Source organism: Cyanistes caeruleus, chromosome 1, assembly GCF_971803275.1.
Source record: "Cyanistes caeruleus chromosome 1, bCyaCae1.hap1.1, whole genome shotgun sequence".
In the NCBI taxonomy this organism is placed as follows: Eukaryota; Metazoa; Chordata; class Aves; order Passeriformes; family Paridae; genus Cyanistes; species Cyanistes caeruleus.
In genome coordinates this window covers 118231407-118240589 of record NC_141701.1, presented here as the reverse complement: position 1 = coordinate 118240589, position 9183 = coordinate 118231407, and the positions used below count along the sequence as shown (strand labels likewise).

At 40.1% G+C, this 9183-nt stretch overlaps 1 long non-coding RNA gene across 1 annotated transcript; it reads right to left on the bottom strand.

Annotated features, from left to right (window-relative positions):
• Positions 1-5082: 5082 nt before the first annotated feature.
• Positions 5083-5961, bottom strand: LOC147655850 (uncharacterized). Its single transcript, XR_015280218.1, has 2 exons — positions 5849-5961; positions 5083-5557 (listed from the first exon to the last, which is right to left on the bottom strand). It is a non-coding gene; the product is annotated as an uncharacterized LOC147655850 (long non-coding RNA).
• Between the last annotated feature and the right edge of the window lie 3222 nt (positions 5962-9183).

Below are 9183 nucleotides of genomic sequence, written 5' to 3'. Positions count from 1 at the left end.
TCACTCATCAGCGCAGAAGCTGTGCAGCTAAGAAGCTTTGTAATTAAGAAGCTTCACAGTTGCATCCCATAATTTATTCATAGTATCAATTACAGAATTCCTGGTAGAGGAAGTCAAACTAATTATATTTTTTAAAATTTAAATTAGTTTCTTCTGTTCAATTAAGGGAAGCCAGAAACTCTTCAGGGTACCCATACTGCCAGTGGCAAAGCGTAATAGCTTTGCAGTGAGACAGTCAGCTGCAGCAGCTGCTAAAGAACACTCTGCAAAACAAAAAGCAGCAGTAAAACAATTTTAGCCAGCTTCATCTTGGAGAGTGTTGGCTCAGCCTGCTGAGTACTTGAGTGCTACTGGCTTTATATATGGTCGTAATTCTGCAACTTTAAAAACAGGCACAATGAGCAATATATTCCAGAACTACAGTCTGCCTTTCAGGGTGGTGAATAACCCATCTCTGAGCAGATGAACAAATGCAGATGATTGCTCCTAAGGTGTGTGTTAGGGACACACTCATTCTAGACCCAAATCTCCTCCTGGGTCCTCCTCATCACCTAACGATGAGCAGAGAACAGCAATTTCCCAGGGCAGACCCCTCAGATGCATGAACTGAGAGGGCAGTTTTGGCCCTGCAATCCAAGAGTGCAGCTGAGTTGTGTGTTTATGTCATCCTAATGGGATGTGGGTCCTGCCACCCCCTCCACTGGCACTGATGGATCAGGGGCTGAATTCAGCTGAATTCACCCCTCACTCCCTGGGCTGCATCACTGCCTCCCCCATCCTCATTTCACTGGATCAAGGATATCACTTCACCTTTTTTGTGCAGTTGGAGGGAGAAGGAAACCTTGAGTTTTCAGATAAAATGAAAGCTGCTTTACTTACATTAGATCCTCTAAAAAACCCCACAATTGCTTGCAAGGAGAGTGGTACAACAAGCAGCATTTCTGAGAACCCTGTGGGCATTTTCTGATGTACTTTCAAGTAGCAAATAAAAAAACTCTGGGCATGAACTCCATCTGCAACTGCTTATGCCCTGATAGCAGAGCAGAGGGCCCCAGCACCCATCACAGCAGTTATTACAGGACATTCCTTCACATATCCCACACAGTGAGTTACAGCAAGCTGTATTATAAATCCAGCTGTATTTTTAAGTGCATTAGTGGTCGCTTGAGTACAAGTGAGTCTGGTCGGAGTTCAGATGCTTGGTGGAGTTTTTTTTATTCCCCACTTTCCTCCTAAGAGCTAGGTTATTTTGCTCAAAAACCCCTGCCCTGCAAATTCCATCTACTGATTTGAACAAGGAGTATGTGTGTATGTGTGTGTGTGTGAGTGTGTGTGTGTGTGTGTGTGTGTGTGTGTGTGTGTGTGTGTGTGTGTGTGTGTATTTCTTTTAGGAAAAAATTCCAGAAAAAAATTAAATATACTACCAAGTAGTTTATTTTCTAATTACAAAGACAGCAGGTTACCAGATCAAGCAAAACCAACACCTTATCTTGGATCCATTCCTTGTGATGCAACAGTAACTTTTGGTAAAAACTCCTCAGTGTCTGGAGTGATTTGTGCATGGCTAGGAGATGAGATATTGGCAGTATGTGACCAGCAGGGAAACTTATTTCTACACAGAAAAAAAAGACCAGAGACTATGTGGTTAGAAGTTCTTGAATGCATTAATGCAGCTAACAAGGCTTTATTGTCTTCATCATATTTTAGGTTAAAAACTATGCAACTGCAGTCATGTTGTGCAAAGCAATGTGGTTTCTCACATGGGTGAAGTTATTCATTCTGGGAGCAATGAAAAGTTTCCAAAATCACTCTAGTCTTCAGGCTCCTGTTCTAAGGGAAAGTTTTTGTGAACAGAATAAAAGTGCCTCAAACAACACAACCAGCACCCTATTTCCAACATAATGATTATACATAAATAAAGAAAAGCCTCTCCTGGTTTTTGAAATATCTTAGCACTTCAAAGTTCTGCATAATTTGATGAATTTCATCATATTTTTTGTCAGAAGAGAGAAAACAGCAACAGCAAAGTAACCCAAATACTTCTTGTGACCCAGAGAATTACATGTTCTCCAACAGAAAAGAAGGTGAAAGATTTTCTTTGCAAAACAGTCATGCTTCAGTTACCATGTCTGCAATCCCACTTTCTCCCAAGAGAAAATGCCACAGGGAAGCAAAGGTGCTGCACATTGTCTTTCCTCCCACTCTGTGAGAAAGGGAGTAGCTATTTAAATTTTCATTTTATGCATGCCAGGCAATGAATGGAAGCTAATTGTATCAAATCTGCTCCCAGCAATATTTTAGCATATTCCTGGACATTTGAACTCCATGCTCACAAGGACTTTGCTTCTGGACTATGTCATAGGATGCAAAAATGTAGTTTACACAAAAGGACTGAATCCCTTGATCTATAAATTAAAATGTTAGTCTTCTAAATAACTCTTTCCAGAAAAATATCCAGGCTTTGAGGTGTTTGTGTCTTCCATCAGTCATTTATATAATAACCTGCTATCAGCCCATGTCATATATCTAAGCTCCTTTCAGATGCAACACTTACAACCAGAGTCTGTTAGGAATTGGTTTTCCCCATTTTGCATAATTCCATAAGGAGTATAAACATCTTCTGACAGATCTACCTGAACAAGTAATCAACAAATGATACCTGTAATATCACTTCCAACCAAAGAAGTCTCTAAAAAAAGCAGATTTATATGAGGGCCCATATATGCAGTCATGATATACTCTTATAAAAAAAATTTGGCTCATTATTGTGAAAATTCGGAATGATCCTGTGTCTAGAGGGGATTACACCAGTTATGGGGCATGTAATCAGATACCTCATTTCAGCCTCTAATTTCATATCCAAATGCCAAAAAACCATGGCCAGCAGTTTTCAGTGGTTTGACTTCAGGCACCAAGGTCAGACCATAATCCTTATCATTTATGCTGGTCATAGCAATTCTGAGTGAGTCCTCTGCAGACCTCAAATAAGCCCTGCTGTAAGGGGAAATGCCTTCACAGAAACTGAGGTGGGGGAGAGGTAAGACCATAACCATGCAATAAAGCTGTTTCCGATGTGCATGGAAATGAATTCCTCCCCAGACAGAGACTAAGCTCTAGTAAAAGAAGTTGCTGGGTTTGGAGAAAAAAAACTATCAATAAACTCATTAATGTATCCCAATGTCCTTACTAACAGCGTCTGATAGTCTAAGCTTATACATAAATGAGTGTGTAAGTCAAATATTATGTGCTTGAGTAGCCTCTTTGAAATCAGTGCAGCTGTTCCTCCTCTTGGATCAACATACACAGAAATGCGTGACCACATGGCAAGGATAAACCAAATTTTACATCAGCTGCATTTAGGCTATTTCCTAGTGCTGGTATAAGAATAAGACATTTATTTACATTAAAAGATTTTTTTTTGCTTGTACACCAACTGGGTGGCATAGCAAGGTCATTTGTTTGAATCATACTGAGAGCTTGCCTGGCAATAAAAGACATTATAGAAGTTAATATATTATTTAATATTCTGAGAGAGGGAAGGAAGATGGTTTGTATTATTATATAGCCAACCTGATAATATCTGGAGAAACAATCACTCTAAACCAAGATGGATGGGTGTCTTTAAAATATAACCCCTATAATCAAAAATTTTCTTTTACATGAATTTGTTTTCTAGGTCACATTCTGGAAAGTTTAACTTTCAATTTCCTTCCAAGTATTGGTATTAAATGACTGTTTAAATTTTTTATATCAAATCCACAGTGAGAGAAGAGAACACTTTCGTATTACTAGTTCAATAATACGGCACAAAACGTTCCCTCACACCTGGATGGAATTTAATTACTTTCTCATTTAAGCAGTTTCTTATTTGCAGCCTAACTCTAGTATAGGGAGGAGTCAAAGGTTATCTATTCTCCATGGAAGCTAATTTGCAACAATTTATACAGTGTAGGACAGGTCTGTTAAGATTTGTAATTACTTATATTTACTCACAGTCGTCAAATGCTCCTTTCTGTCTTTCATTTTCTATAGTGGACTAAGGTCTGCACTTAACCTCAGAGAAAATTCAGTCTGAACTGAATTATTCTGCTCTCCCACAAATAATGGAGTTCCCCTTTCTTCCCCATTCTCCCCCTGCACCTCCACTCTCCCACTTCCTTAACACTAGATTCTGTATGGTTTCATTTCTGGGTACAATTCAAGTTGAAATATTTAGATGTCTATGGATTCATGACATTTTTAAGCCTGCATTCAACAATACTTACATTTGTGCCAAGTTTAAGGTGTTCTCAGAGAAGATTTCCAGTTTGGATTTTAGTTCAAAAGACTTTAAACTAATGTTTTTCAAAGGGATCTCTGCTTTGTTTCCAGCCTTAAAAATATGGTTAAGGGAAGGCTTATGTTTGTGAGTAAAAAGTCCCTGCATAGCTGAAGTGGACTATACTTACCTGTGTTGTCAATGCAGTGAAAAATACTCATTAGAAGAGAAATTTCATTACTGCAGGCACAATGTAAATAAATAGAGCAAAAATATGGTTTTTTCAGCTAATTTACAACGTGAAGAATAGGTTTATAGATAGTTTCAATTATTATTTTACAATTGCACTGTAGGAAAATTTCAACTATGTTGAGTGTTAGGTAATTATCACAAAACTTCTCATTCAAAGCAATGGTAGTGCAATTTATTTTCCTCTATTGCGAACATTTAGTGTTGAATTATCATTTGTGTCCAGCTTCTACCATAAAAAAAAAAGAAGCAGTGCCTAAATTTGAACTTGTCTTATAAAATGGCCTGGCACAAATTGCTGGGAGATCTTTTACCTTGTTTAGATTTAGTCTTGGTGATTAGCAGAAATTTAAGGTGAGTGCACAATTTTTTTCACTGTTTTAACAGAGGCCTTATCAGATACATTAAAGCTCTTCTAAAATTGCTCAGTTTTTCACCTTGGCTCCCCATTTCCCCCAGGCCTTCCATTTCTAATCACCAAAGCTTCTGGCCACCTGAAAAAGCCTCGAGCTGGGTTTAGAATTTGTCTGGAACATCCTGTATTGCTCTATGACATTTCTGTCACAAGTTAGTCCTTTAAGATGACAGCCTGAAACAGTAGGCTCAGAAAAAATAGATTAATGATACCTTCACAGTCACACTGAGCTTCTGAACAAATATCCCTTTTCTAGCATACTGTGATAGCTTTTATTACTCACACCAGTGTAATATGTGAAAGAATCTCTTGAATATACTACATCACAGACAAAAAAGCTTCCTTTTAAGGATTTGCACATTACTTCATTTCTACTGAGACAAAGATTAATGGATAAGCTTTGTAGTCTTTTTTTTTATTATTATTGCAAGATTATGAAAGCCACCTTTAAACATTTGTTTTCTTTCTATTTGACACCCTGATATTCAAAAAAATTATTTTCCATGTGTTTTGGGACATTAAGAGAAAGAAAGAGCAGCCCTGCAGAAAGGGATCAGAAGGTACTGGTCAGCAGTGGGCTCAGCAGGAACCAGCAGTGTGCCCATCCTGGGGGAAGCAGTTCCAACAGCACGAATCTGAAACACAGAGAGAAAAGGCTTCTCGGGAAAGGTAAAATCCTTTATTTGCTAAGTCTGGAATTGGCTTCTATGAGTAAAGATACAAACAAAACTGTAAGCCTTTGGAGAATGTCCCCATCACACTTTTAGAGCTGGATATCCCAAAATGTAGCCCCACAAACAGGAGCCAGACTTTGTTTCCAGCCATACAAATATCTCCTCACCGGAGGTGAACAATGGCAGATATAATTTTTGAAGAAATTATAAGCTGCCTATATGTGGACATAGATCTACAGGTGTTAATCTGACCTAGCTCCTACAGTGTCTGGACACTGAATTGTCCTTAAAGAATTTGTCTTTGTAGCATTCCTGTGAGATGAAACCCACGCCTTTGCCTGCTTCACAGGGGGACAGGAGCACCTGGGGCCCTACAGCCTCAATGCAGGCCTTTAAAGGCACCGAGGTAATTAGAAACAGCCAGCATCTGGCCTAAGAGTGAACTTGTGCCAGGTGAATCTATGCCTTGCCTAACTGAGAAATTTTACAAGTTGTGAGAAATGGGAATATTACAGCAGTTTATTATTTGCACATACTCAGCCATATCAGCAAAACGTGTGCTTTTTATGTGAGGGATTTCTCCAAAACCAAACAAGACATATCAAAACATGCTGTCAGAAGCCTCTAGGTCATCTGCAATTTTACCTTGCTGTTTTCTTCACCTGCTAGCTGAGTGGCAGAGGTATATCAACATCTCATTGTCCCTGACACAGCTGTTCCAGCATCATGGACAGGCTGCTCCAGGGCTGGCTGTGTAGGGTGAGGATGGCCTTGGCCCCTGAGAGGGCTGCCACTGTGCTGCTGGGCCAGGAGAAAGGAATTTTGATAGCAAGTGCCTGGTTTTCTGAAGTCTTACTCTGAGCACAGACTTCATGTTTTGGCCCAGATCAAGCATGAAGTTTCCAAGGACTTGGAGGCAGGTGTCCAGCTTTCAGTACTCATGGCAATCAAAATGTTTCACTGTGGTGGATATGTTTCATGCTCCAGCCTTATCAAACTGTCTAATTGTTCCTTTCCAAAATGAGTAGTGTACTGCCAGGCCTCTTGGAAGGCTAAAAATAATCCTGCTTTTTTTTTTTTTTTTTTTTTTTTTTAATTGTAGCATTTTTTCTCATTTATTGCTGCCTTTTGCTAATGTTAATGAGGGACAGATTTCTGCATATTAAATGTGTAGTAGCCCAGATACAAGGATGAGCCACAGTTATAAATATGATGTGAAAATTCTTATTGAAAAACAAAGTTACACATTAGGCATACAAATGATAGGATTATGACAGCAGAGCTCACTGTAACTTATTTGGAGTGGATTATTTTGTGCTTAGAAAACGTCTGTGCCATAAGCACTAACAGCTACGACCTGGTATCCATCAGAGAGCTCAGTTCTTCCTTGAGATCTCTGCTCAGCAGTGCCTTAAAACAGAGCCACTGCTTCTGAACGTGAAACTCATAAAGCATGTCATCAAGCCCACATCAGCTCTCCCTAGACTGCATATCTTCTGATTTCCATGGGATAAGTCAAACCTTCAGGGCTCACAGAGCCTTAGCTAAAGAAATTAAAACAGCTCTTGAAAGACAGGATTGTATAAACAGATTCTGAAGGGGCTCTGTTTGAAATTAGGCCAAAGCAAACACTGAGGCCAGCTCTTCCTTTCCCTTTGGTTGCCTGTCCGCCCTCGGCGCCGCTGCAAGGGACACCTTTTCCAGACGGCTCCTGACCTCCCTCACGCCCCTTTCTGACCCCCAGCCTCTCAGATGGTTTTAATTGCAGAAGGTCTAGGTCCTTCAGCATGTACTTCAGTGGCATCTCTCAGCTCCTTCTCCTGGATATTTTCAAGGCTTGCCCAGCCAGCTGCTGGATGAGCCTCTCCACCTCTTGTCCCGCGAGTCCGTCGCTGAGGGGATTTTGCAACCTGCATCTTTCAGACATTCATGCAAAATCCAGTACAAGTTCCTGGAGAAGGGATATTTTACTTCTAAAAGATAATTTTCATTTGCTTTTGGTAACTAACAAAGACTGAATGTATTAGAACACATTTTATATAAGTCAAAAAAAACAGAGAATCAATTTGGTGATGTCTGAATTTCTTTGACAGCTACCAGAGGTATAAATCTATCAGAAAATAATTTGCAAAATGGCTTTTATCAAAGTAGGATAAATGAATCTGCTTAATTGCAAAGAGAATAGAGATACAAAGAAAAGGCAAAGGTCATGCCACCCACATCCATAAGCAATTTCTTTGAAGTTGATCATAATCAGGGAGGTGGGATTATAGGTGTGAATCTAGCACCAGATAGTAGGTGCAGATTTCTCATCCTACGTCTGGAGGATTGGAGGGAGCACTAGGGTGATTGAGTAAATGAGATTTTTTTTAAATGAGTTCACATGGTCTGTTTTGTGTTAGGGTTGAAGGATTTCTCTGTTAGACTACCTCACAATGTTTTTAAATTCAGCTTTCATAAGGTAACTGTAAATTTCTGGTCTTTTTTGTTTCTATTTTTCTTGCAGCACTTGCCTAATCTCCTCCTAATGACCAAAAATTATACTTAATGTCATAACCAAAGGAATCCCAGGTTCTGTGGGCAAAACTGTCTAATCATCTGGAGGATTTGAATAAAAATATCTCATTACGCACTATGGAAATTTGGCAGTCCACATGGAAATCTGATCCTTTAAAAGTATTTCTTTCAGAATGATTTTAGTCATTATCGAGGAACACAGAAGCATGACATACCAGCTTTGTTTTCAAGCTCCTAATTCACCATGCACAACCTTAGGTCTATTTAACCGATGTCTAAAGTGGTTATGGCTGCAAAGAAAAAGGCCAATGTGTGAGCAGAACAACAGGTGCAGAGCACCTGGAACAGCAGCACTTGGACCAATGAACTGCCCTATTCATCCCAGTAAGTCCAAGGTGTAGGTTTCTGATACAGCTGAGCCACTCTGTGCAAACTGCTCACAAACACGCCTTGCTCTCCTCCTACACTGTTTCCTTTTAGCCAGCTCTGGCATTGGTTTGAGACCAGAGTAAAGCAGATCAGAACAATTGCACAGAAGAAAACTTTCTTTCTAACACATCTCTATGCCCTAAAAGAGGGAAGGAAGAAAGAAAAGACTCTTTTCCATCAACTGAGAGGATGAGGAGAAATAGCTTTGAAATCTGTGACTTGCAAATGTATGAATCTGGCAACTTATTCCTCTCCTGAGGTGAGGTTCAGCATATGATCAAAAAACCCTTTTGTTTACCTTGTTAAAGACCCTTGAGCAATCTCTGGTGGTGCTGACATGCCCATGCTGCACTGGGACAGGTCATTAGCCACAGCAGCATCGTGCTGCTGTGCAAGCAGCCATGGATGGAAGGGAAGAGGGATTCAGCCACCAGCAGGACCACACTGATGTGGCACCTCACTTGGGACTTTTGGCTGTCATGGAGGTCACTGTGCTGCAAGAGCATTTTGGGAATGAGACACTGTACACTGCAGCTCCCTGAGGGGCTTAGACCTGTGATTTCTTCCTTCTCCCAGCCAATGCCCACCACTCTCCTGGAGAACACGTGTGCTCATTTCCCATATTCACCCAGTCAGGAGAT